At 43.1% G+C, this 25705-nt stretch overlaps 1 long non-coding RNA gene across 3 annotated transcripts; it reads right to left on the minus strand.

Moving 5' to 3' along the window:
* Positions 1 to 7896: 7896 nt before the first annotated feature.
* Positions 7897 to 22723, minus strand: LOC144369309 (uncharacterized). 3 transcript variants are annotated; one of them, XR_013428828.1, is made up of 5 exons: positions 22322 to 22723; positions 18743 to 18813; positions 15602 to 15762; positions 13501 to 13643; positions 7897 to 12905 (listed from the first exon to the last, which is right to left on the minus strand). It is a non-coding gene; the product is annotated as an uncharacterized LOC144369309 (long non-coding RNA). The 3 variants fall into 3 exon arrangements; XR_013428827.1 differs by having other exon boundaries at positions 13501 to 15762; positions 22327 to 22723; XR_013428826.1 differs by having other exon boundaries at positions 13501 to 15762.
* Positions 22724 to 25705: the final 2982 nt, after the last annotated feature.

Genomic DNA, 25705 nt, shown 5'->3' on the forward strand with positions numbered 1-25705 from the left:
CTGGGGGCAATCGCCAACTCTCCAGACTCACTCACATTGGCCTCCTGGATCCAACCTGACTCGGTTTACCCATCTATACCGACTGCCTGATTCTGGCATCACCAGGACCCCACAAACCCAGCACTGTGTGGCGTAGCTTCTGCTGAAGTTCCAACAGCTTCCGTTTTGAGCTTTCCTGCCCTTTTCCCAAACCTGACTCTGAGAATATTCTTGTGGAAAAATCCCTTTTCTACTTCAATGGGCCACAGTGTCTTTTGCTTGCATCCAAGAATGTTCCCTGGAGCACTTCAGTGGATGCAGCTCAGCGAGACCGTCACCGTCACAGTCACCTCCCTCTCTCTAGAGTCCCATTATGTTCTGGCTCTGCTTCTCTTTGTACATGAACTTTATTTTCTAAAAAACATGAAAATTCATTTTATCCTAAAAGTAATTATTATGGTTTGCATCTAAAAATGTCCCCAAAGGCTAATATAGTGAACACTTGGTCCCCAGCTGGAAACTCTGTATGAGGTGGGACCTAACTAAAGGGAATGGGCTTCTGGGGTTTGCCCTTGGAGATTGTATCTTGTCTCTGGCCCCCTTCCTTCTTTCCTTCCTCCCTCCCTCCCCTTCCTTCTCTCCCTGCCTCTCCCTCTCTCTTCTCGTCTCTTCTCTCCTCTCTCTTTCTGCCCACCATGTGGTGGCCCACTTTGTTCCACCACTTATTTCCCACCATGATGTTCTGCTTCATCACTACCCCCCCAGAGCAAGGGAGCCAGATGACTGGTCTAAAACCATGAGCCAAAATACATCTTTCCTCCTTTACGTCAATTTTCTTAGGTATTTTGTCACAGTAACAAAAGACTAACAGAAAATCAGTACCAAGAAGTAGGGTCATTGCTGTGACTATGACACGTGGTTCAGAAGCCTTTGGAACTAGTTTGTGAGAGGACTTTGGAAAGGTTTGGAGATGCATGCCAGAGAAGCCCTAATATATTGTAATCAGAGCTTAATGGAGGATTCCGCTGTAACCTCGGAAGACCAGAATGCTGATAGGAATAGGGAGAGTAAAGACTCTGCTCATGAGGTTTCAGGTGGGATTGTGGACTCTGTTAAGAATTGGAGGAGAGGCCATTCATGTTACATTCTGTGAAATAACTTATCCACATTTTTTCCATACCCTGAAACTTTCTGTGAGGCTGAATTTAAAGATGATGAAATAATTAATCTGGCAGAAGAAATTCCAAGGTAGCACAGAATTCACACTTTGGCATGAGTATTGCTGGTGGCTTTTAGCCAGATTTAAAGTAAGAATTGGGAGCAAAAAGCAGAGATGAAATATCTTTAAACCTTGCAGGATGGCCAGAAAAAAAAAAAAAAAGCTTGTTTAAAGTTGGGACCGAGGAAGGTGTGGTCACAGAAGAGATTAATGCCATTAAAAAGAAGCCAAGAATTTTGCAACAGCAAAATAGGCAAGATGTTATGAGGGCATCGCAGGCTCAAGAATGTAAGAGGGCACTGGGCCCCGTACAGCAAAGGAAGGTGGTAAAGAGTCTCCCAGTCTCCATCTCTGTCTGAAGATGTCCCTGGGTGTTCCATTTTACTCATATCTAGATAAGAGTCCAAGACCCCCTGGGGACCAAGACATTAACTGCTGCCCCCAAAATGTGGGTGCAATAGCTGGGATGGACCAGAGTGGCTCTCCCTAAGGCCACAGAGGGGCCGGCAAAGAAGTGTCCAAAAAACACCCTTCAGCTATGTGGGAGCAGTCTGCCTGAGGCCACAGAGCCCTAATGGGGGCTGGACTTTGGAGAACATGGCTGAACTGAACAGGGTTGAGAGCAGCAGCAGTTGTTCCTTTGAAATCTGAGCTGGCGCCACAGAAGCCACACCCTCAAGAACCTGTGTACATGGGGCTGAGCAAAAGCAAATTTCCACAGCCAGCCAGGGGGCCACAAGAAAGCCCAGCAGGTCCCTGCCTTCTCTAATCTGACTATTCCTCTTTCTACCTATCACTCACACCGCACCCCGCATAGATTCCACGTTGTTTTTAATTTGCCAATCTGATTGGGAAAAATTTTTATTTTTATAATGCCTAGGAAACTTTGAGCGTCCTATATGATACTGACTAAATTGTTGCTATTTCTCGTAGTGTGTGTTTGTGTATGTGTGTGTGTGTGTGTGTGTGTGTGTGTGTGTGTGTGTGTGGACAAAACCCAGAGCCTAACACATTGTCACTGAACTATACCCCCAGTCCTTTTATTTTCTTTTGGATGCTCTTTATGTATGCCTGCTTCATTCTCAACTCTCGGAAGGACGGTTTTCAGCTGTGGAAAGCATGAGGAACAAGCATTGCTGTCTAGCTGCTCAACTCAAGGTCCACTAGGCTATCTAGGATTCCTAAGCCACTTTCAAAGGTGTGGGAGGGGTCATCCAGCTAGCCTGACAGATCAACTTCCACCCTTGGGACAGTAAACTCGGGTGAGAGAGGTCAGTTCATCTGACACGCCACCTCAAGAAAGGGTCCCTGATCAAGAGAGAGGGGCACGGTGAAGAAAAAATGGTGGAGAAGACATTGGCAGCCCTAGTATATTTCCTAGCAAAAAATGTTTCCGTTAAGTATATTCAGTGTTAGAAATTTTTCTTGCTACTCAGAGTGGCTATCAGTTTATAGCCAAAAGAGCTGATTCATGTGGTATGGGCTCAACAGTTAATTGGAACACCTGTTTTTCAGTAGGGTGAGAACATTTGCAAGGTAGCATTGTAAGGATATTACTATAACGTGTATGTTACCTGGCAAAAGGAAGGAAAAAAAATAATGGAGAAGGACTCAACTGAAAAAAAAAATACTGTAACAAACTACAAGGTGAAGAACAATTGAAATGTAGAAAATGAAAAGTTCATGACTTTGTAATGTTTATTTGGCATCATAGTGAATGTGAACATGTCATGTCAAGTAAGAAACAGGGCTCAAAAGACATAGTGTAATATTATCAGAGTTTTAACACTATAACTCAGTGGCAGAATAAAATGTAAAATGCTAACAATTCCTACCTCAGCAATCACCAATGCTAGTAGGCTTATCTCAATATTTGGTGAGTGTCTAGAGGCTCAGCAGCTTCCTCTCTGCCCTACTCTTTTAAACATCTGGGTCTTAGAGTTTATGTTATTTGGTTGATATGTAGGTATTTTTCCTGATCTTTTAGCTCTCAAGTCATTATTTTTTGTTTGGGTTCACATCATCCACATTAGTCAGCTTTCCATCACTGTGACAAAATGCCTGAGATAAACCACTTGTAAGAAGGAAAGACATATTTGGGTTCATGGTTTTAGAGGTTTTTAGTCCCAGATCTTGGTTCCATTGTTTTGGGACTGTGGCCAGGCAGAACATCCATAGCAGGAAACTCACGGTATAATGAAGCTGCTCGCCTTGCGGTGGCCAGAAAACAAAAAGAGAGGCAGAAAGAGGTGGAGTCAGGATATCCCTTTCAAGGACACACTTCCAAAGACCTAACTTCCTTCCTTCCAGTAGGTTCCTCCTGTAAAGACTCCACCACCCCCCAATAGCACTACAGGCTGGGAGGACCAAGCCATTAACACGTGGGCCTTTGAGGGACACTTATTCAAACTATAGCACTCTCCAAAAGCCTTCTTTTCAGAATGACAAATATTTTAGAATATTCCATTCCTAGCTCCACCCCCAGATCCAGTAGACGTTGTTTGCTATTTTGGTGATACAATTATTAGCATGCTCTTCTGGGGTTACGATTTGGGGTGTGGGTGGGAATTCAGTGAGACATACTCATACAGAAGCAAAGGTCTCCTGAAAGAACAGGTCACTCCCTAGTCTGCCGCACCTCTGTTGTCACACTGCATAGTACAGGAAAAGCCAATACGTATGTGACATAGTTGTATAAATGACTAACTCAGAACCCAGAGAGTGTGCCTGAGAGAAGGCAATATCTCAGGAAATGAACTAGTCGTGAACCTGTCAGCCCAGCAGTGACTGAAACTCCCACTGATGACTGATGGAAGCCATTACAAGATTGCCTAAGTTAACTGATCAAGAAAAGCTAAGGTCAGAGCAAGAAAAGAATACTCCAGAATAAATTCCCCCGGTGTAAGTTAAGGGCTCATCCTACCGTGTGTTTTGCAGCTTGTGGTCTTTGGGTGGGGTGTGGGCAGGAGGCTAGGTGGTGCCCAGATCCTGTGTGTACAGTAAGCTGCCAGGGGCGTTCTCCAGCATGTCACACAAGGCCTTTGCTCCTGATGCTAGCGGATTACTGGCCCGTCAGCTCATGGAGCCATACCTTTATCAAACTGTGTAGGTGAGGGTTTACTTGACCTCCATAGACAACTGTTTAAAGGTCTGTTGTTTAGCAGTTATAGTCACAGTCACAAATGAGACTAAAGAGTCACAGGTACTCAGGGACTGCGTAGATTATTCCTAAAAGGAAAAAAGCGATACATTTTTGGTGAACTCAAGTAAAGGTTCAGTTTCAAAATGTTTGTCTTGAGAAAACAAAGTCACTCCAAGGGGTTTGCTGTTGTTGTTTGTTTCCAATTTGCCTTGTATGAGGGAACTGACTCCGGTCGCACAGGGAGCCCTGGGGCCACAGTAAAGGCCAGGCAGAGGGGAGGTTGGCTGGGAGTGTTCTGGGGCTGATCAGGAGGCGCTCAGACGTAGGAGACCTCCGACGTGGGCCTGCTCAGTCCTTGGCAGGGAGCAAGGTGAGGTCTGCAAGGGGCACACTCAGGACCACACAGCCCAGTCCACCCCCTGCGCTCTGCAGAGGACCCATCTCGGGAACACTGGCCCGGCGTTCTCACTTCCTGAAGAACCCAGAGGGCGGTGGCCGTGGGATGAACTAGACTGCAGGGCCGAGCTGGTCTGGGGTGACATTCCGCAGTACATTCTATTGTATTCTGAGTCTGTTGCAGTGACTGACCTCCTTGCCCTTGGTCTCTTTTCCTATAAAGTCCCAGGGGCAATCCTGAGTCTTCTAAAAACATGTGTCTGCCCTTGGATTTACTGCTCTCCATCACCCACCAAAAACTGGGAAGGAGAACCTATTTCCTTCTTTTTTTGGGGGGGGGGGGAATTTCTGTTATTCACTAATTCTCTTTTGCCCTCGCCTTCCCTAGACTCCCAGCTTCCCTCTGACTTTACCTTCTGATTATTCCTTTGCCATGTCCTTAAAGGGAAGAAGTCACCAAGCCTCTGCCCTCTAATTGTGCCTACTCCCTGTTGAGGATCTTCTTACTTGTCCTGCTTACCAGGTCTGTATTAGCCATCCCGATGGTACGATATAACAGTGTCTTAACTTTACAGGATACATAAGCAATGATCAACCTTTCCAGTGTCTCCTATGGATGGCCAGGTGTTCACAGACTGCTGTGAAGAATGATCATTAAATTACTTTGACTTTGAATTTACAAGAAGATATTCTGGGAACTGAATGCTACTCAGCCGTAAACACACACGAGATTTCATTTTGGCAAAAACTTTTATAGAAGGGGAAAATATAAGAATAACAATAAAAATCATCTAGAACCTGAGCCTCCATCTATAGAAGATAAACCACTAGGGGAATTATCTTCCTGCCATAAAAACGGGGAAAAAGTGAATGGATCTTTTCAGAGATGGAGTAAGGAGCAGTGCAGGTCAGCAATCCCTGAGAGAAGGGAAATGAACTGTATTAGCCTCACAGCTGCTTCTCAGAGGCAATATCCAGGCCACGTGCAGTAAAGAGGAACCTAAGAACGTCTGGGAGGTCTCACTACGCTGGAAGATAAACAGTACATTTCAAGGAGGCCCATCTAGCGAGAAGGGCCAGGGCAGAGTCCAAAAGGGAAAGCAGATACAAAGAAATCTTCAGAAATCTGCAGCGGCATTCCCCTGAGTCGAGTCTTTGTCTGAGAACTGACTACTAAATGTATAGAAGGAAATCATGCAAATCCTAAGAAAGAACCATCAAAAAATAATGGGCAGAATACCTGGCAATCTCAACAGGCAGAGGGAGAGACTTCCCCATACAGAAGACACCAAAAAGCCACACCTTAAAAGTGGGAGTAAAGTAGCCCTGGGGTAATAAAGTAACCCAAATAAGACAATGCAGCAGCCCACAAAGCCTCTTCAGAAAACTTCACTGCTTTACCAAATCCAGCATCCAAGAATGTAAAATTCAAGAACATAGCACCCAATAAAAGAAATTACCAATAATTCAAAGAAGTTAAAACTTATAACTAATAACTGAGTGGGGGAGTGTCCCAATTAATACGAGCAGACCCAGAATGGACAGCAGTCCTTAAAATAACTACTATATATATTGCAAATATACTCAGTGTCTAAAGGAAACTTATGAGTAAAATAAAAGATGAATTTAAATGCATAAATAAAACCAAAGAAAGGGCTGGGGATGTGGCTCAAGTGGTAGCGCGCTCACCTAGCATGAGTGAGGGCACTGGGTTCGATTCTCAGCACCACATAAAAATGAAATAAAGATATTGTGTCCACCTAAAAAACTAAAAAATAAATATTAAAAAGAAAACAAAATGCAGACCAATAACCCTCATAAATATAACATGTACAAATACTTATAAAAAATAATGCAAAAAATACTTTATAAAATACTGACAAGACAAATCCAGCAACATAAGCTGTTAGGTCCGTTTGAGGTAGCTAAGGGAACAAAGCACCAGGCCACCAATCAGGCACCGACAGCACCACCTGTCAATCAGCCTGACCAACCCTGGATCTCAGCAAGCTTGCGCACCAACCCCGGCAGGACAAGGGACTCTTTCCTGTCCCAAGCCCTCTAAAAATTCCAGTCCAGCTGGGCGATCCACCAGACTGGCTCTGTTGGACTGAGTCTCACTGGGAAGTGAATTTCAATAAAGCCTCATTCAGCAGCCTTTTAATCTGCCCCCTTTTGGTCACCAGTGCATGACCTTATACAAGTAGCATGACTAAGTGAGGTTTGTGCCAGAAATTCAAGGTTGGGAAAACACTCAAAAATCAACTAATGAAATTTAGCATATTAATAAACTAGAAAAGACATATTCAGTTAAAGAAAACTGAGGGGGAAATACCATTCATGAATGAAATTCAGCAAATCAGCAACTGGAAGGGAATTTCTTAAATCAGCTGAAGGATATGCATACAAAACTTAATTTCACACATATATAAAAATAAACTTGAAATAGATCATAGACCTAAATGGAGGACCTAAAACAACAAAATTTCTGAAGAAAATCTGAATGAAACCTTTTACGATCTTGTGTTGTACAAAGATTTTTATAGATAAGACACAAGAAGCCCTGACCATGCACAAAATGATACACCAGATATCAAAAAAATATATAACTTTCAAATTTAATTGGGTAAAATTGTATACTATGTGAATTTTATCTCAATAAAACTATTATCAAAAAATCTAATTTTTTATTTTTGAAAGGAATGCTAATTAGTACACTGACCAGAGAAAATATTTACAAAAGATATATCTAATGAAAGCATCCAGACTATATAAAGAAACTTACAACTCTATAATGAGAAAACTAACTCCCCTCAAAATGCAAAATGTCTATGTGAACACTTCATTAAAGAAGATAAAATGGTAAATATGCATATTTCTTTGCTCATTAGGAAATGTAAATTAAAACCACAAGATATCATTTTACCCACACAAAAATAGTTTAAATTTCAAAGATAGACGATATTAACAGTTAACAAGGATGCTAAGCATTCAGAATTCATACCTTGAATACTGAGAATACAAGATGATGCAGTTAATTTGAAATACAGTTTGGTGGCTTCTTACAAAATTAAGTATATATTTACAATAATCCCAGAAGTCCCACATTTATGTATTTACCCTAGAGAATTGAAAACTTACTCCACCACACACAAAAACATTTACAGAAATGTTTGTAACACTTTATTCAAAACAGCCGAAATTTGGAAACAATCCTAATGGTCACCATGATGGAGTGGTAGACACTCAGACCCATGGAAGAGAATAGGAAAAACAAACACAATCACACAAATACACCCATGTGATATTTTATAAAAATGGAAATGCAATTCAGTAGGAGAAACAGCCTTTTCAACTGCTGCTAAAGCAAGCAGGCATGTAAGAAAACCTAAACAATCCTCAACCTAAACTTCTCAGCTTCTATTAAATTAACTCAAAATGGACCACAAACTTAAATATAAAAATAAATAACTTTAAAGCATTTAGGGGAGGGGGCTGGAGTTGTGGCTCAGTGGAAGAGTGCTTGCCTGGCATGTGTGAGGCCGTGGGTTCGATTCTCAGCACCGCATATAAATAAATAAAAGATCCATTAACAACTAAAAAATATATTTTTTTTTAAATTTAGGGGGAAAAAAAGCATAGGAGAGAATCTTCAGGAATTAGGGCTGGGTGAAGCATTCCTAAACTTGAGCCAAAAACATAATACATAAAAAGTAAAAGTTAACAAATTAAACCTTATAAAAATTAAAAGTTTTGATCTTTTGATAAGAAGAGGAAAAGATAAGCTAAAGAAAAAAAATATTTGCAAGCCACATATCCAAACAAAGGAATGGTGTGTGTCAAGTCATACAATGTATGTATAATTCTCAAAACTCTACAGTAGAAAGGATATTAAAAAATGCTTAAGGATGTGAATACACTTCATCAAACATAAATACAGATTCATGCCATGAAAAGATGATCAACATCATTAATCACTGAGAAATCGCAGTTAACACCTCAATGAGATACCCCTACACACTCATCAAAATGACTAAAATCTAAAAATTACAATAATACAAAATGCTGGTGAGGATGTGGAGACCAATGGTTCATTCACTGCTGAATGAAATACAAAGTGGCATGTGACTCTGGTAAAAAAGTATGACAATTTCTTTAAAAGTAAACATGGGTTTACACATATCCCAACAACTGCACTTTTGGGCATTATTCTCCAAAAATGAAAACATTATGTTCAGACACAAATTTAAACACAAATGTTCATGATAGTTTTATTGACTCATTTTTGTTTCTGGTACTGGGGATCGGACCCAGGGGCACTTTACCATTGAGACACATCCCCAGCCCTTTTTATTTTGAGATAAGTTCTCACTAAATTGCAGAGGCTAGCCTCAAACTTGTGACCCTTGTGCCTCAGCCTCCCTAATTGCTGGGATTACAGATGTGTGCCACTGCACCAGGCCACAGCAGCTTTATTTTTAATGACTAAAAGCTATAAATAAATCAAATGTCTTCCAATGGGTGAAACAAACCGTGGTACACCTATATTATGAAATACTACTCAGCGATACAAAGGAACAAGCTATTGGTACATACAGCCTGGAAGATCTCATAGGCATTACGTGGAATGACTAAAAGCGAGCCTCAAAAGCTCCTACACTGTTTAATTCCATTTCTGTGACTTTCTTGAAATGACAGTATTATAGAGACAGAGAACTGACTTATGGTTGCAGGTGTTAAGGATGGCTGAGGAAGCAGATACAAGTATGTATAGCTACCAAGGAAGAGCGCAGGAGATCTTTGCCATGGAATTGCTCTGCATCCTGACTGCGGTGGTGTCACAGGATCATACATGTGTGATAAAACTGCAAAGAACCAAATGTACACAGACACAGATGAGTGTGTGAGGAACTGGTGAAAGACGATGAATTGCCCCAATGTCAGCTTCCTGGTTGTGGTACTGTGCTATAGCTATGCAAGATGTTTGTTACCACAGTGGGGACATTTCCCTGAGGGGTATAGACGCTGCAGTGTTTCTAACAAATGCATTTTAAAAATGATTACAAGATGAAATACAGTTATTTTGAGATAAGTTAAGAAAAACAAGTTCATCACTGAAGACTATTTGACCTTGTAAAAATGAACCTTTTAAGCCTAATTATAGTTAAAAGTGGAGGAAAATACCCATGATCAAGGGAAAATACTCTTGTGAAGTAGAGTTCTCATCACCCATAATTAAAACAGAAAAATCTGAAGGATATGATTAGAAAATAAAAACAAAGGTGGTTAGTAAGCATACCAAATATATTCAATGTAACTATCAGTTTGGCAAAAATGTTTACAAGTGTCAAAATTCACGACTGGCACAGGTGGGGAAAACAGGCTTCTTGTTGTACATGTTCTGGAAGTCCCTGTGAGGGGTGTGTGTGTGTGTGTGTGTGTGTGTGTGTGTGTGTGTGTACATATTCACAGACATTCCTCTGTGGATACCAAAATCCATGGCTGTTCAAGTTCCTTACATAAAGGGTGTAGTATTGGGATAACACCTATGCACATTCTCCTGTATATACTTTAAATTATCTCCAGGTTACTTATGATACCTACTACAATATAAACACTATGTAACTGGTTGTTATATTGTTCAGGGAAGAATGACAAGAAGAAAATGTATACATGTTCAGTTCAGATGTAATTTTTAAAAACAGTTTTAGTCACATTTAGTTGTTTGAATCTTCATATGCAGAACCCAAAATCTATGGGATATGTAATTATATAGATTAACATTTAATGTATGTACTCATTTGACCCAATAATTACACTGTTAGGAATTTCTTCTCTAGAAATGTTCACCTGGATGTTCACCACGGCACTGTTCATACTAGTAGTAAAGGGGAACCAACCATACCTATCATGGTTCATCTCTTCAGTGAAATATCAGAAGTCATTAAAAATATCTGTGTTGAGCCTGGTGTGGTGGCTCTCGCCTGTAGCCCCAACTGTTCAAAAGACTAAGGCAGGAAAATTGCAAGGTTAAGCCAGCCTGGGAAACTTAGAAACACCCTGTCTCAAAATAAAATGAAAAGGCCTGGGGACGTATCTCACAGGTAGAATGCTTGCCTGGAAGCCCTGGATTCTATCCCCAGTACCACAAAAAAGAAAACCAAAAGAGTTTATGTCAAACTGCATATATTGACATGAACAGAAATAAGTTTATGACTTATCGTTAAATTTTTAAAAGCAAGTTTCTTCATCTCTGGCTTGTATGTGACCTTGTCTCTAGATTTTAAAAGATCTATATAAGAGTAAAAAGAAAAAAACTTGACAAAATGTACTGTTAAATGACACCAATAGAATCTCTGAATGGCTGGGTTCCTAACGATTTTTTTTATTTCTGTATTTCCTGAAAAGGAAATTAACATTATCTTTATTAAAATAAAGTCATAAAAACAAAGGAATAAATTATATTAAAGTATATACTTGATTAATTGAGAAATCATATATTATTTCCTAGAACAACACCGATGATTATTTTTTGTTATGAGCTCTCTATAATATTAATGAGTACCATAATTTGGGGCGTAGAAGTTACTTTAGTTAAATTTAGATTATTGAATTTCAGAGAGAATTCACAGGCACTAGCGGGACATGTGGGGCCCCTGGATTCACTGAGATGGCTAATGAATTTGAGCGAGTCTCCTAAGGATATGTCAGATGGCACTTCTAACTGTCCTTATCTTTCTTCAGTACCACCTTCATCCGGGGATCTTGAACCACGTTACTCTCATAAATAGATCTCTACATTGTTCCTCCCGAGGGAAGGCAGGGAGTGCTGCCGGGAGGTGGGGGAAGTTTAACCTGAGAGCTGCCCAGGCCTGGCCGTGGGAGTCTACTGGTCCATCTCTGTCAGGGACACACCCTGAGTCCACGGGCAAAACCCCAATTTTTCATTCATAAAAAAGGTAATTGCTCTTCCCCTTCCTCTCCTCATGAAGACGTTGAAGAAATCTTAGCAACTTGAATGAAGTTGCTACTTCAATACAGTCATGACTGTTTGTGTCATTAGAAGGACATCGGGATTAGCACCGGCAGTTAACCCCACTGTGCCATTCACCAAGAGCGGGCCTCCTCCTTCACCCCACTTTACCGTCTTTGCCTGATTCCATCCTAACTCTTCCCTTGAAATCTGAGTGCCAGATGAGGAGCATTCCAAAACACAAAGTAGACCATTAGAATCTTTGATTTCTCCCTGCTTCTTGGAGATAGTCCTGATAATACTAGTCAGACCTCCGTAGAATACGGGTTCTACATCCTGCTTCAACCAAATTGCATCTGTAGTGGACAGATTGCTTTTCTTATCACTCTTCCTTCCCTAAACAATATAGTACAACTACTGTGTACACAGTACTTACACTATATTAGGTGTGGTGGGTAAGGTGGAGATAATAAGAAGAACACAGGAGAATGTGCACAGGTTAAAGGCAAATACTAGGCATTACCTAAGGCACACTATCATGCACAGATTTTGGTATCCCAGGGGGTTCCTGCAACCAATTCCTCATGGATATAGTAGGTACTTGATCTCTGCCTGAGGTGTTAAAAATTTTAAGTTTGCTAGGCATGGAGCACATGCCTATAATCCCAGTTTCTTAAGAGGCTAAGGCAGTAAAACCACAAGTTTGAGGCTAGCCTAAGCAACTTAACTAAACTCTCTCAAAAATAAAATGTTCAGTGGCAAAGCACTTGCCTTGCATGCACAAGGCCCTGGGTTCAATTCTCAGGGCCAAAATATAAAAACATTTAAGCTTGAGAAAAAACATTAAAGCTTGAAAAACCTCTGAACTTCTTGAAGAGAATCACAATTTGTGGTTTTGAATAAGGATCAGAACACCCACTGTTAAAAATGTACATTTCTTGGCAGGGAGCTTACTGGAAGTTTGTGAATTAAGGAGAAGAGGAGAGACAGCAGCTAAGATCAGGGAAAGGGGGAAGGAAGAGAGGAAGAGTGGGCTGCGGACAGACAAACCAGAGAGAAGTCAGGCGAAAGGAGGGTGTCTCACAAGTGAGCCGAGTCCCGTCAAGCAGCAGTGTATTATGCTACGGGCTCATCTCCTGAAGCATGGGTGTTTCCTGTACTCTGCATACTGCTTTTGATCCTTTTGCCTCTGGCACCTAAAATAAAATTTAAAATAATTGCTTGAAAGAGTTAGTTCACTGTATATGCCCCAATTAGGAGAGTCATTCTGCTACCAGAGAAGCCTTATCTCTAAGGTTGGGTCCAAGGAGTTTCCAGAGAGAGAGGGGTGAATTTCACTCAGGACCAGCGGGGTTCTTGGCATGTGTGACAGAAAAGAACTTCAGCACACACCACTCAAAGGCACAGGCAGAGGTTTATTTAGGAAGTAGATTCACATTCAGGGGAGAATGCGGGCTATCTCAAGAGTGAGAAGCCCCTCCTTGGGTTGGAGGTCCAGTATTTATAGAGGACCGGTGTTAGGGGCCAGACTGGAGGTGGAGCCAGGGTGGAGCTGCACAATTTGGTGCCAGTTTTCCCTGAGCTTGTGCATTTCCTCATTTTACAAGGACTCAGGGGCCAAGGGCGTGTCACTCAAGAGTTACAACTCTTCCTGAGTGCTTTCTGCATTTCGGTAGTTTATGGGCACTTCCTTTGAGAATCTGTTTCCCTTTGTTCTCAAATTCCTACCTCAATTCTGGAACCAAGTTGGGGAATAATTCCCTGACTCCTTTCCCAGGCTTCGACACTCACCAGTAGTGGGCCAAGTCTCCAAGTATCTGCCATTAATTTTCCTGAAATCTTCATCTACTTCAAGCCATCACTGCATCCATGTTGTGTTCTGGGATCTTGGTGTTGTGTGGTCTTGGGGTTTTCTGAATTATTCCATTTCCTAACTAGAAAAATTGCAAGTCAGAGAAGAATAGCCTCGATGAAACAGAATACTCACTCTGGCCTCGGATCAGTTCTGCTCTATCTTACCCATGTTTCTCTGGAAAATGTGACTAGCAAAGGTTGAACAATGGCCTTTGCCCCTTGTGAGGGCCACTGTCTAAGCCAAAGCCCTGCTCAGCTCGCCCAGCAGGGTGGTCTGTGAAGTCAAACCATGTGTGCATCTGCCACGTGAGGTCTGGACAGGACACCACAGACATTTCCAGTTAATGAGCATCCTCTTGACAGTGACTTTGTCTGACTTCTGTAGGGTCCACACAGGGGAAGCCCCAGTCTCAGTCACTAGCAGGGGTTACAGCTCCTGCTCCACACCAGCTGTAGCTCAAGGCCTCCTCGAGGCCTCTGTTGGTATAGACAGCAGGAGCAGAATGGAATGGAATTTCCCAGGCAAAACTCCCATGTATCCAAGGACAACCTTTGCCGACTCCAAAGGCTAGCGTAGAGGACAAAGGGCAAGTTCCGTGGGAGCCCACAGGAACAGCACCTTCTCCCAACAGGGGTAGTGGTGAGGGAGTCCGGAGGCAATGATGCCTGAGCAGGGTCCTGAAGAACATAAGGGAGAGGGCTGAACCCAGAGAAGAAGAACGTCCAACAGAGGCAGGAGCTGAGGAAGTGTGGGCAGCTGACATGTGCTGGACTGCGGGTGGAGCCAGGGTGGAGCTAGGATAAAGAGGATGCAAGGCTGGGTCTGAGGGACTTGGCCCCCCACATCAGGGATCCAAACTGGCAACAGTGAGTCAAGGAAGAAGTTTTAAGACAGAGAAGTTCTGGTTGTTCCTTTTCAAGCTTCTTGTCTAATAATTACTGACAAAGATTTTACTGATGTACATGAAACCAGGCCCTTTTTTAACAGCCTTTGATGCATTGTAGCAAAGACTAATAATAAGGGCAACCCAATTAACCCAATGAATATTATTTTTTAACTAGGAACTACTAAATATTTACTTTTTCCTCCAGAACTGCAGACTGAACCCAGAGCCTCATGCAAGCTAAACACACACTTGACTATATCCCCACCCCCTGGCTTTGTTTGGTTTTAGACAGGATCTCACTAATTTGCCTAAGGTCTCCCTAATTTTCTGAGGCTGGTCTGGCACTTGCAATCCTCCTGTCTCAGCCTCCCAATGTTTCATTGGATTACAAGTGCGCACCACTAAGTTCAGGTTTTTGTGGTTGTTTTCCTCGAGACAGGTTCTCACTAAATTGCCCAGGATGGCCTAGAACTAGTGTTTCTCCTCCCTCACCTCCTCACTGAGTAGCTGGTGTATGCCATGCCTCTCGAAATTTAGTTTACTTCAAAAAAGTGTTTCTATTTAAAAATCACAGCGAACAAAAGACCAAAAGCCAGTTTCAATTTAGTTTCTTCCATTGAGTTTCTAGAGTGCACAAGGTCCTGGCCCTTAGGAAGTTAGGGCAGGTGGACAGTGGCCCAGAGTGTGGGAGCCCAGTACAGGAGGTGGTTAGGCTGTGGACCCTGCGCAGGTTCACTGGCATATTTGCTATCTCTTGAAATGAGCAGGCCCTGCAGGTTCAGCAAGGCTCAAGATGTCAAAGCACCCAAAACACAGGATTAAGAAAGCAAGGTGCATCGACCCAGAAATTCCTTACAGGAGGCTTTCCCCTTGCCTTTGTTAGGCCCCTGTTCCCCATGTCTGGCTGGGCCCGACTCTTCCCCAGCTGACCCTAGGCTGCTCCACTGCCACCTCGTCAGAGGGTCACTCTGCCCACCCTGAGTCAAACCTGCCTCTGTCTGGCCCACCCTGCACCCCCACCCTCTTCCCAGGCTCTGCCTTTCCTTTATTCCTTAGCACTGGTCGCCCTCTAATATGCCACATGATTTATTTTTGTGTTTACTGCTGCTCCGTCTTCCTTGTGAGCCCCCGGATAGGAAGATCTGCTGTACCCGGTTGCTTCAAGCCCAGTCTGGCCCTCAATTGGCTCTCCGTAAATGCATGTCAGATGGAGGACAGTAGGTAAAGGATGTAGCATGAACGTAGATGGCCACAGCTTCAGAGGTGGATTCACTGAGTCAGTCATTTAGCTGCTTCCCGAAAGACTAAAATTCTATTTACAGGAAGAAGAAATAAGAAAGGGCCAATGCAGGGGAAAAAACACATCTCTTGAATGTTTTATAGTTTTCTCCCATATGGTCTGAAACCTCTAGGTAGGCCCAAAACAGGCAAAAAACAAACAAACAAAAAAAAAAAAACAAAAAAAAAACAACAACAACAAAAAAAAAAAAAAAAACAGGGAGTTTCTTATGAAGGAGAGAGGCATGAGGCCTCTTGGCCTCTGGTTTGCTTCTGATGTCACATTTATTATCAAGATATAATCCCCACACTGTAAAACCCACTCTTTAAAGTGTACAGATCCATAATTCAGTCTATTGACAGAGCTGTGCATCCGCCATCTCCATAATTGTTTTAGAATATTTTATTACCCCCAAGAAGATACCCTACACCCCTCTGCTGAACCCATACCTCCCCAAGCTCCGTAGTCTTAGGCAACCACATTCCTACTTTCTGTGAGTAGCCTCCTAGAAATGGAGCCACACAATGTGCCTGACCTGTGGGCCTGGTTATTTTCCGCTGCGGCATTGGATCACGACCTGATCAAGAACACAAACACCCAACACCTGCAAGAGATGATTTGGGTTTGACAGGCAGAAATTGAAAGCTGATCACAATTTTCTGGGATGCTTAAATAATAAACAGGTTTCTGTTTTATTGTGGAGACACACACACACACACACACACACACACACACACACACACACACTGGGGAAGAAGAGAAAGAAGGAGAAGGAGGAGCAGATCCTGAGACCCAAGAGATGCCATGAATGAGGTAGTACTTTGTGCCGTTTCTGGATATCCACTGAACCCGCACAGCGACTTCTAAAATCCACCCTGGACTTAGACTGGCCCCTGAGGCTAAGCAGCCCCAGCCAAGTGTTAGGTCTTTCTGGGAATGTTTGCTTGGCTCCAGCTCAGGGCAGGGCCCTGCAAACAGGCCTATGTGAGCCGAGAACAGCCCTGCCGGGCCCTGTCCCTTGGGAACAGCACAGCGTTTTATGCCTGGTCTGGCAGCCTTGACTGATCATTGGATTGTGCTTGGGGGCTCTGCATCTACTGTTGTTTGGACTAACACTACCATTGTTATGTGGTATCCACTAAGAGAATTTGTTATTTAAGAGAAGTTTCTCTCCCAATAATTCATAGCTGACTGTGGCTGATTCTGTCACTGGAACCTTAGTGCATTTTTTAAACACATTTATTAGGCTTCTGGCGAGGGCTATTTTGTAAACACTTTCCATCATTCCTGTGTATTTTTAGCCCAAGTTCCACAGTGCTGGGAGAGACCCAGGGTCTTTGCTGCCATCATAAAGAACCTGCCTTGCAGTAGGGCAGAAATGATTTCTCTGGTGTTGACGGGGAACACGGTAAAACCTGCAGAACTGGCTGCAGCCTGGCCTGCAAGGTGCCCTGTGGCTGGGCAGAAACAGAACAACGCAGGAACTGGCAAAGGAGATTGTTACCAGGGCAAGGTTCAGAACTTCACGGTTACTGAATATACAGGAAGACAGAAGGCAAGGTGAAGGGACAAACAGCATCAGGGAAGGGTGGTTCTGCACAGTTCCTCCCCACCCCAGGGGCCCTCATGCACACCATGCTGATTTATTGATGGTGAGCAGGCTGGGCTCAGTCCCTCTTGGGGTGCAACCTTGAGCTAGTTACTCAATCTCAAGGACTCTGAGATTTCTTTGCACCCGGAAGCCTCCTTTGTCACACTTGCCAGGAACACACTTAAAAGTTAATTAATAATAGTAACAACCTTGGGTTGGGGGCAGAGCTCAGCAGGAGACTGCTGGCTTAGCGTGCATAGGGATCTGGTTTGATCTTTAGAACCAAAAAAGGAAGGAAAAAATAGTCTCATTCTTATTACCTTTCTTTAGTGGTAGTGGGAATCCAACCCAGGACCTTGCCTATGTTAGACCAGCTCTACCACTGAGCTACACCTGCGAACCCTTGTTACCTTTCTATTTCCCTTCTTAGACCACTGATTCATAAAGAACAGGAACAGGACAGGCTTCACCTGTGTACCCCTGGGTGCACATCCCCAATCTGTACTTGATCCTTAATCAGGACTTTTCACAAATGCTGATTACATTGAATGAAATGTTAGGTGAGAGAGTGAATATAGATATTAATTTTGAGAGTTCAGTTATCACTTTTTCTTGGGAAATAAAACATTTTATTGTTGTTCAGAGACACTTGGCAATGGGATCACTCTTACAAAAGAGCAGTTTTTATGAGTTAAGTGTAGATAATTCAACCCATATGGATAAAATTTCTTTTTAAATGCCTCACTGTGCTTTTAGAAATAGAGCAGAGATAGGGAGGAGGGGAGGAAGAGAGCATTTGACAGAAGGAATTTTAGAGTTTACTGAACGAGAATGTAGGAGGGAAGAAGAGTGATTTTTGCTGAGTCCAAGGCATGACTGGATTTTGTCATTGCTAATGAGAAGCAGATATCGAAAATATGCTACAGCTAGTTGAAAAATCTCTCCAGGAATTTTTCCTGCAGACCTTGATGCTCCTCTGTGCCTGCTGACCCTAGATGCTAGCACTGTAAGATGAAGGCACCCAGTTTATCTTTCAGCTCTGTCCTCTTATTTTGTGCAAAGTACATTTAAGAAAAATACATTAGTTTGCAGAGTTCATCTCTGAGAGCTATGAAATGTCTAATCGCTCTACTTTTCCAGTTTGCCCTTCCTCTGTTGCCAAAACATTCTGTTCTAGGTCAAAAACCAGTGTTTAACTCTTGAGGTTGTCCTGACTGACTACCAGGTTGGTAAAGGGATGTAAATGGTCTCTGCAAAACGTCAGCCAGGAAAGGAAGAAACAGACATATCATTGAGGAAAAGAAAACATTTTACATTCATTCTAAAGGGGAAAGCAGAGATCCAAATAGCCTCAAAGGGGGCTTTGAGGGTACTACACAGTTCCCACTTCTAAGAGAATCCCAAGCAGGAAGCTGCTGGTACCTGTTCTCCGGGAAGGAGTGGCCCTTCGGGACTCTTCTCAGACCCCAAAGTCATCAGAGTACAGAGGTGTCCTGCAGGAACAAGGCACAAAGCTTACTCAGCAACTGTCCCCAGAACAGGCTGCACAGCTTGAGCTACCCCAGAACCATCTAACTCACAGGGCACCATGGGTCTGCGGAAGAGCTTTCCTGCTATTGTCACAAGAAGTATGCAGCTCTGCAATGCTCCAAGGCACGGAAGACAAAACCCAACCCTGCACTCCCCCAAGAAAGGATCGCAGCCACAGATTTGGAGCCGTTTCCTGCAAGACACTGGCAGTGCTAAAACACTGTGACTTCATTTTTCTTCTGCCCACCCCAACTCTTTCTTCCCCACCCCAACTCCCATCTCTCATCACTTTTTTCATGTTTTCTGGCTCCTTAAAATCCCCCGACCCAAGGAACTTTAGAAGTCAGAGTCATGACTGGATATTGTCAGGTAGTTACAAAAAGAACTGTACTCAGACTTTGTGGTGTCAGTGATAAATTTGTTCCTCATGGGGAAGAGACAGGGATTCTGAAACTAACGTGCACGAGGCTCAAACAAGTAACTGCATGTTGGATGACCAGAGCCAGGTTTTCCCCTGTAGGGAAAAACACGACACATGAATGAACTTGTGGTGTGAGACTGTGTCACAGAACACACTGGTGCCAACATGCGCTCCTGGTGTTTTAAAAAAACACAAATTCAGTGAGAAAGCTACCGAGGCAAATACAGACGTGTGTGTGCATGGATTACTACTGTACATACAGTTATTCCTAGTCTTATCAAGAGGAAAGGTCTAGAAGCTCTTTGGAGTAGAGTGGAAAATACAGGATGGACCTAAACATCTTTGCAGTGCCAAAAAGTGAGAAAATGCTAAAAAAACAAACACACAAACAAACAAACAGGTGAGGGATTGTTGAAAGGACAAAGGGACCAAAGCTGGAATAATATCAACAACAAAACATATGATAGTACTGAATTATAAGCCCCCAAATAAAGTACTAATGAGTCCTTGTTGATAAAAATAAAGGCAGATAAGTAACTTTATTGAGACTAATATTAGTGTTGAGACTTAATAAATGACCAGCAAGACCTCATTCATTGTACAGGGCATGACAGTCACATAAATACAACACTTCTAAGTAAGAAAAGCAAATGAAGTTCTCAATGGATGAAAAAAAAAAAAGCTGTGTTTAAAGGACAAACAGCAGTCAGGCTTAGTGACACACACCTGTAATCCTAGCTACTCGGGAGACTGAGGCAGGAGGATCCCAAATTCAAGCCCAGTCTCAGCAACATAGCAAGACCCTTGGCAACATAGTGAGACTCTGTCTCAAAATAATAATTTTGTTTAAAGGTCTGGGGAGGTAGCTCAGTGGGAAAGCATCCCTGCTTCCATTCCTCGTATCAAAAAAAAATGAATAAAAAGTAAATAAAGAATCCATATCTCCTATAACACAGTTAAGGGACTATGAGCATTTTTTAATTTTGCATCGATATATTTATAACGTAAGCACTTTCCCCATCCAAACCAGCAAGTTGAAGATTAGAAATGTCAACAACTTTATGTACATTGATCACATCTCTGGTGGCTTTATATCGAAGCACTGAACCACCTGGCTTCGGCACAACTGGAGTGTAATGTTCCCATTTCATCTTACAGTAGCCGCCTCTCCATGGACTGCCCAGTGGTCACTGGCTGAGCTCTTGGCTTGCTTTAGCATAGACCCAGGAGGCTTTTCCAGCCCGTCTCCAGGCCCCCTCAACACTAGCAAGGTCCCCGAGACACCAATCTTCAATCCACATGTGACTGAGCAAAAGCAGCAAAACCACTTAAACATAATATTAATGAAATATTGAGATGCCAAGGCAGGGAGAGAAGGAAATTCCAATATTTACAAAATTACCCACCAATTCCTTTAAAATAAAACTTTTCTGTGAAATTTTCCAGGCATCTTAAATCCCCTTCCCTCATGGCTTAGGTTTGGGTTTTAGCTTCCCACCACCACCACCACCGCACCCCGCCCCCGCAAAAAAAAAACACAAAATTTCTTCTCTCTGTTCTGTCTAATCCCTTGCTTTCTCCCTCTGTCTAGCATCTGATATCTCCAGCAATCCTCAGCCATTCCACCAGCTCACTTCATCCCTGTCCTCTCCATGACTCTGAACCATTTCCTGTTCTCTGTTTTTGTGACCCTAATGTCCTCATCCCTCCCACGAACTGACTGCCACTTAAAATAAACCAGAACCACAACAATCGAACTGTCACCAAATCCACAAACCTAGAAAACCGAGGGGAGAGTGAATCTCACTATCTCCTGCCCCCCCACCATGTTCAGGAGGGGAGATCTAGACAGGCCAAGGATGGGAGTGGGGGTGCCTCCATAGTTCAGCTTCTGCACCAAGCAGAGTGGTGTGCAAAGGATGAGTGCTCAGTAAATCTCAAAAACCATGCTAGCATCCTCCTGCAGTTACAGAATATGCCCCTGGTCACATGATGATTGTTTTAAAAATTAAATAAAAGGAAATGTTTATTTAATGCCTAAATGAGAAAGTCTGGTAGGTTTTTGAGGGTGTGGAAAAGATGATACCTCATCTATTGCTTATGGATGTGTAAATTCGTACAATCTCCAAAGAGGCGATTTGTTAATATTTGCCAAATTTTGAAATATACATATCCTTAGACCCAGGAATTCTTCAGTAATCATCCTACAGATAGAGTGGCTTGAGTATAAAATTATGCATTTACAACTATACTGTTTGTCTTACATGTTCATCAATGATGACCTGGTTAAACAGATCATGTATGCACACAATGGAATAGTATGCAGCTGTTGAAAAAGAAACAGGATGTTGGAGGTGTGATGGTACATGCCTACAATCCCAGCTACTCAGGAAGCTGGGGTAAGAGGTGGTGAGTTTGAGGCCATCCTGAACAACAGAGAAAGACCCTGTATCAAAAAAATGTTTTTAAAGGAAGAAAGAAAAAAAGAAACAGAGAACAGAGGCAGAAGTGCAAGTCCTGTAAGGAAAAAATAATGAGAAACAATGTGACAAAAACAACATGCAGAATAGTGAGTGTAACAGGTTATGATTACTATATATATATAAAATGGTCATAAACAGAATGTTACCCATACAATACCCATGAAACCTTGGTGTGATTGTATTAGACGTAATCAGATGGAAGGCAAAGCAAAGAAAAAAATTTACTTTTTCCTTCCTTAGCTTTAAAAGTTTGTTCGAGTATTTTTTACCTATTCTTGAAAATAAAATAGCATTCAAGGATCTGCTACCACCCAAAATTCCCAATACCACAAATGGTAATATTAAAATATTACAAACATGTTAACTTTTAACTCTAATAACATTTGGAGGGAAATAAGAAATGTTAATTAAATTTAGAACCACTGTGGGCCTGGGCCTGGATCTGGGCCTGAGCTTGTTCCCTGAGAGACACAAAAGAACATGAAACAGTCCCCACTGTGAGGGAAAATAATGAGTAACCACTGGCAAATACAGTGAAGTGGCAAAATGTCCCCCGTCCTCACTCACCGTACCCCATGGAGTCAGGCCTCCGTGGAGAGCTCGGGACTCCGCCCCAGGAAACCATGCGTTCATCATCCATGTGCCAACCGTTTTATAAGCATGATCACTGCCCGAAGGATTTGAGGGCGATAGTCTTCCAGGAACACAAGAAGGGACTTGGCCAGTGTGCGGGAAGTAAGATTCATCTGTGCCAGGCCTTACCATGCCAGCTGTTAGCTCATGACTCACGACAGGGACGGGTGGAGGGAGGGAGGCACCAGGAAGTGTCATCCATTCTACAAGCCAGCCCGTGTGACATGGGATGCCAGGGTCAGTGTTTGGGTGTTCCTGCTGCTCCCCGGACTTTAAAAGCCTCCCACACTCTTGGCCACACTCCCCTGAACACTTTGTCCCCACTGCAGCTCTTCAAACAATCTCCCCACTGTCCTTCCTCCAGGCTCAGTCCCCTGGGTGGGCTTGCTGCCACCCATGCTCCCTGCACCTGCCCTCCCACCTGGCCAAGGCCCAAGAATTGCCTTCTCCAGTCCCTCCAATTCCCATTCAGCGGGTGTTGCCATCAGCATCATAGAGTTTCACTCTTGATTACCTCCTAATCTCATAAAGCACTGTCGTTCTCATTCCCTAAGAAGTTATAGGCTCTGTGAGGGCAAGGCTGGGCATTATTCTACTCTGACGTCTTCTCAGCACCTGTTAGTTTCCCACTCAATAATTTTTGAACAATTGAATGATGTAATCCTCCTCTCCCTAATCCTGACAGGATTAGCCATTCTTACTGAGACCATGGGGATTTTAGGAATGTGAGCCCTGCTAATTCTTAAAGGGATACTTACAGAGAAAGCAAGGAAAATACAGAAGGCAGTTTGTCCCTGGTCCCAGTCCCAGGTGCCAGATCTCATTGAGGAAAAGTCAGTGGCACAGGTTCCCCCCGAGACCTGGCACCTGGGTAGTGCTGGATAACATCTCTGCCCACAGTAATGGTTTTGTCTCAGTTAACACCTAAATTCTTCCAGCTCCATGAAGGCACCAGGGCTACTCTCTTGAGAGCTATGCTCTGTGACCTTGATTTTTCCCACCCCTGATGTCCCTTTGTGTGACCCTCTTCTCTGACTCTGTAGTCTCCACATGCACATCCAGTCTGAGAGTTCAGAAGATGCATCCACCCCAACTCTGTATAAGAGAAACCTCCAGGCACTCAACACAAATGCAGCCACCAGCTCAGTCTGGTGAGGGTCAAGCCTGGAACAGGTTCACACTGCCGTCAGGACTTAGGTGCCTTCTGGTCTTTACTGGGAAACCTGTTAGTTTCCCACTCAATAATTTTTGAACAACTGAATGATATTCAGTTGTCCCTACCCATTCCAAATCCAAGTGCAAACTCTTCCATTTATACACACACACACACACACACACACACACACACACACACACACACATGCATGTACATAAACATTGATGAGTGAAATCATTTTTGTGTATGTGCGTAAGAAAATGAAGTCATTTTTATCCAGATCCTAGGTCCAGCACTGGTCCTAGGTAGAAACTGAGCTCCGTATGGCTCTACCAGCTATATCCTGTCCATGAACTTGCAATGCACCGGCCTTGCCCTACACAAACAATATAGGACAGAAGGGCCCTTGCCCACTTCTGCTTGGTGTTCCACACCCTCTCCCACCACCTGGTTCCACTTGGGCTTGAAGGATTCTGAAGCTGCTTTGGTGTTCCCTTTCACAGCACAGGAGCAGTTCTCAATGCTATGCCAGTTTCTAAAATGACCAGCACTGCCAGGCACAGTGGTGCACACCTATAATCCCAGCAATTTGGGAGGGTGAGGCAGGAGTATTGCAGATCCAAGGCCAATCTGGACAATGTAGGAGACCCAGGGTCAAAATTTAAAAACAATTTTTATATATATATTTAAAGACTAGGGTTGTAGCTTAGTGGGTTCAATTGCCAGTACTGAAAAAATAATAATAATAAAACCACTAGCAATGTGCTGGGGGTGTGGCCCACTGGCAGAATGTGTGTTTAGCAAGTATGCACGGCTCTGGGTTCTACTCCAGCACCACTAAACAGTAAATAAATCATTTTACATGTCCAATGCCTTTCTAAAAGGTAAATAAACTTTATCTTCACTATCATATAACAATTCTGACACCAAATGTGTGATTTCCCCTCGCATTAAGTAATTCTGACATTAACTGCCCAGAGTTCGTGCAGACCCCACAGATAAAGGGGCTCAGTCCCACAAGACTCCCTCACCTCACCTGCCAGTTCCAAGTCCCACAAGACTCCCTCACCTGCCAGTTCCAAGTCCCAGGACCAACTCAAAATTCTGATGACTGGCTATAAACTGTGGAATCCTTGGGTTCAAGAATTTTCTAGCCTATCTCTCAGAATTCCAGGGTATGGAGCTGAAAGCGCCAACCCCTCTGTTCCCATGATTGGTTCCTCTAGTGACCTGCCCCATCCTCTAAGTCACCTCCTTGATATAAACTCTTCCAAGTTGATATGCTTGAAAGGGAATGAGTATGAGTAACAAAAGACTTTCCTTCCACCTCTATCACTTAAGAAACAAAGGGTCTAAAGAGCCTTCAGCCAGGAACTAGGGATGAACACCAATTACATATTAGGTGATTAGGTTGAGATACTGAAACTGGGAAAGGAAGCACTTCACCACTCCTTGGACTCCGTTAAAGCTCAGGAGGCAAGTTGCTGAGGGAAAACAGGTTTTATTCCAGGCTGGCTAGAAGATGGAGAACTTTCTGCCTCAAATCTCCATTTTCAGAGGCTCAGAATGCAGAAAAGTTTTATGAGGGGGAAGAGGACAAAGTGGAACAAAAGCAGGAATTTCACTGATTGAGCCACTTCCCAGACATCCTGGCCCTCCTTTTCCGGAAGGCTAAGTCCCCCCTTGGCTCTTTATCATAGCAAAGAGAACTCTAATCTCCTGGCGCCAGCACCTGCACCTTCTTTTTAGATAAAAACATTATCTTTTGAGCTGAGGAGAGGAGAGGTACTGCAGAGGGCTTTCTTTAGAATTTAGAGAACCATAAACTGGGCCACCAGAGCAAACCTGCAAATTCCAGCCAGCAACTCAGGAAACTGAAGCAGAAGGACTGCAGGTTCAAGGCCGGCCTGGGCAATTAGCGAGAAACGGTCTCAAAATAAATAAAAAGATCTGGGGACAGGGGCTCAGTGATACAGCACCTCTGGACTAAATCCTCAGTACTGTTAAAAAAAAAAAAAGTTAGAATACAATTGATAAAGAATGCTGAATGGAGGAATAGATTAGGGAGAGGTGGGTGGGGGGAGGAGGAAGTAGCTCTTAAAAAGGGCCTCCCTGACTGAAATTGAATTCCATGCACATGTGAGTTTGTCAGGATAAACCCA

Source organism: Ictidomys tridecemlineatus, chromosome 12 (assembly GCF_052094955.1).
Source record: "Ictidomys tridecemlineatus isolate mIctTri1 chromosome 12, mIctTri1.hap1, whole genome shotgun sequence".
In the NCBI taxonomy this organism is placed as follows: domain Eukaryota; kingdom Metazoa; phylum Chordata; class Mammalia; order Rodentia; family Sciuridae; genus Ictidomys; species Ictidomys tridecemlineatus.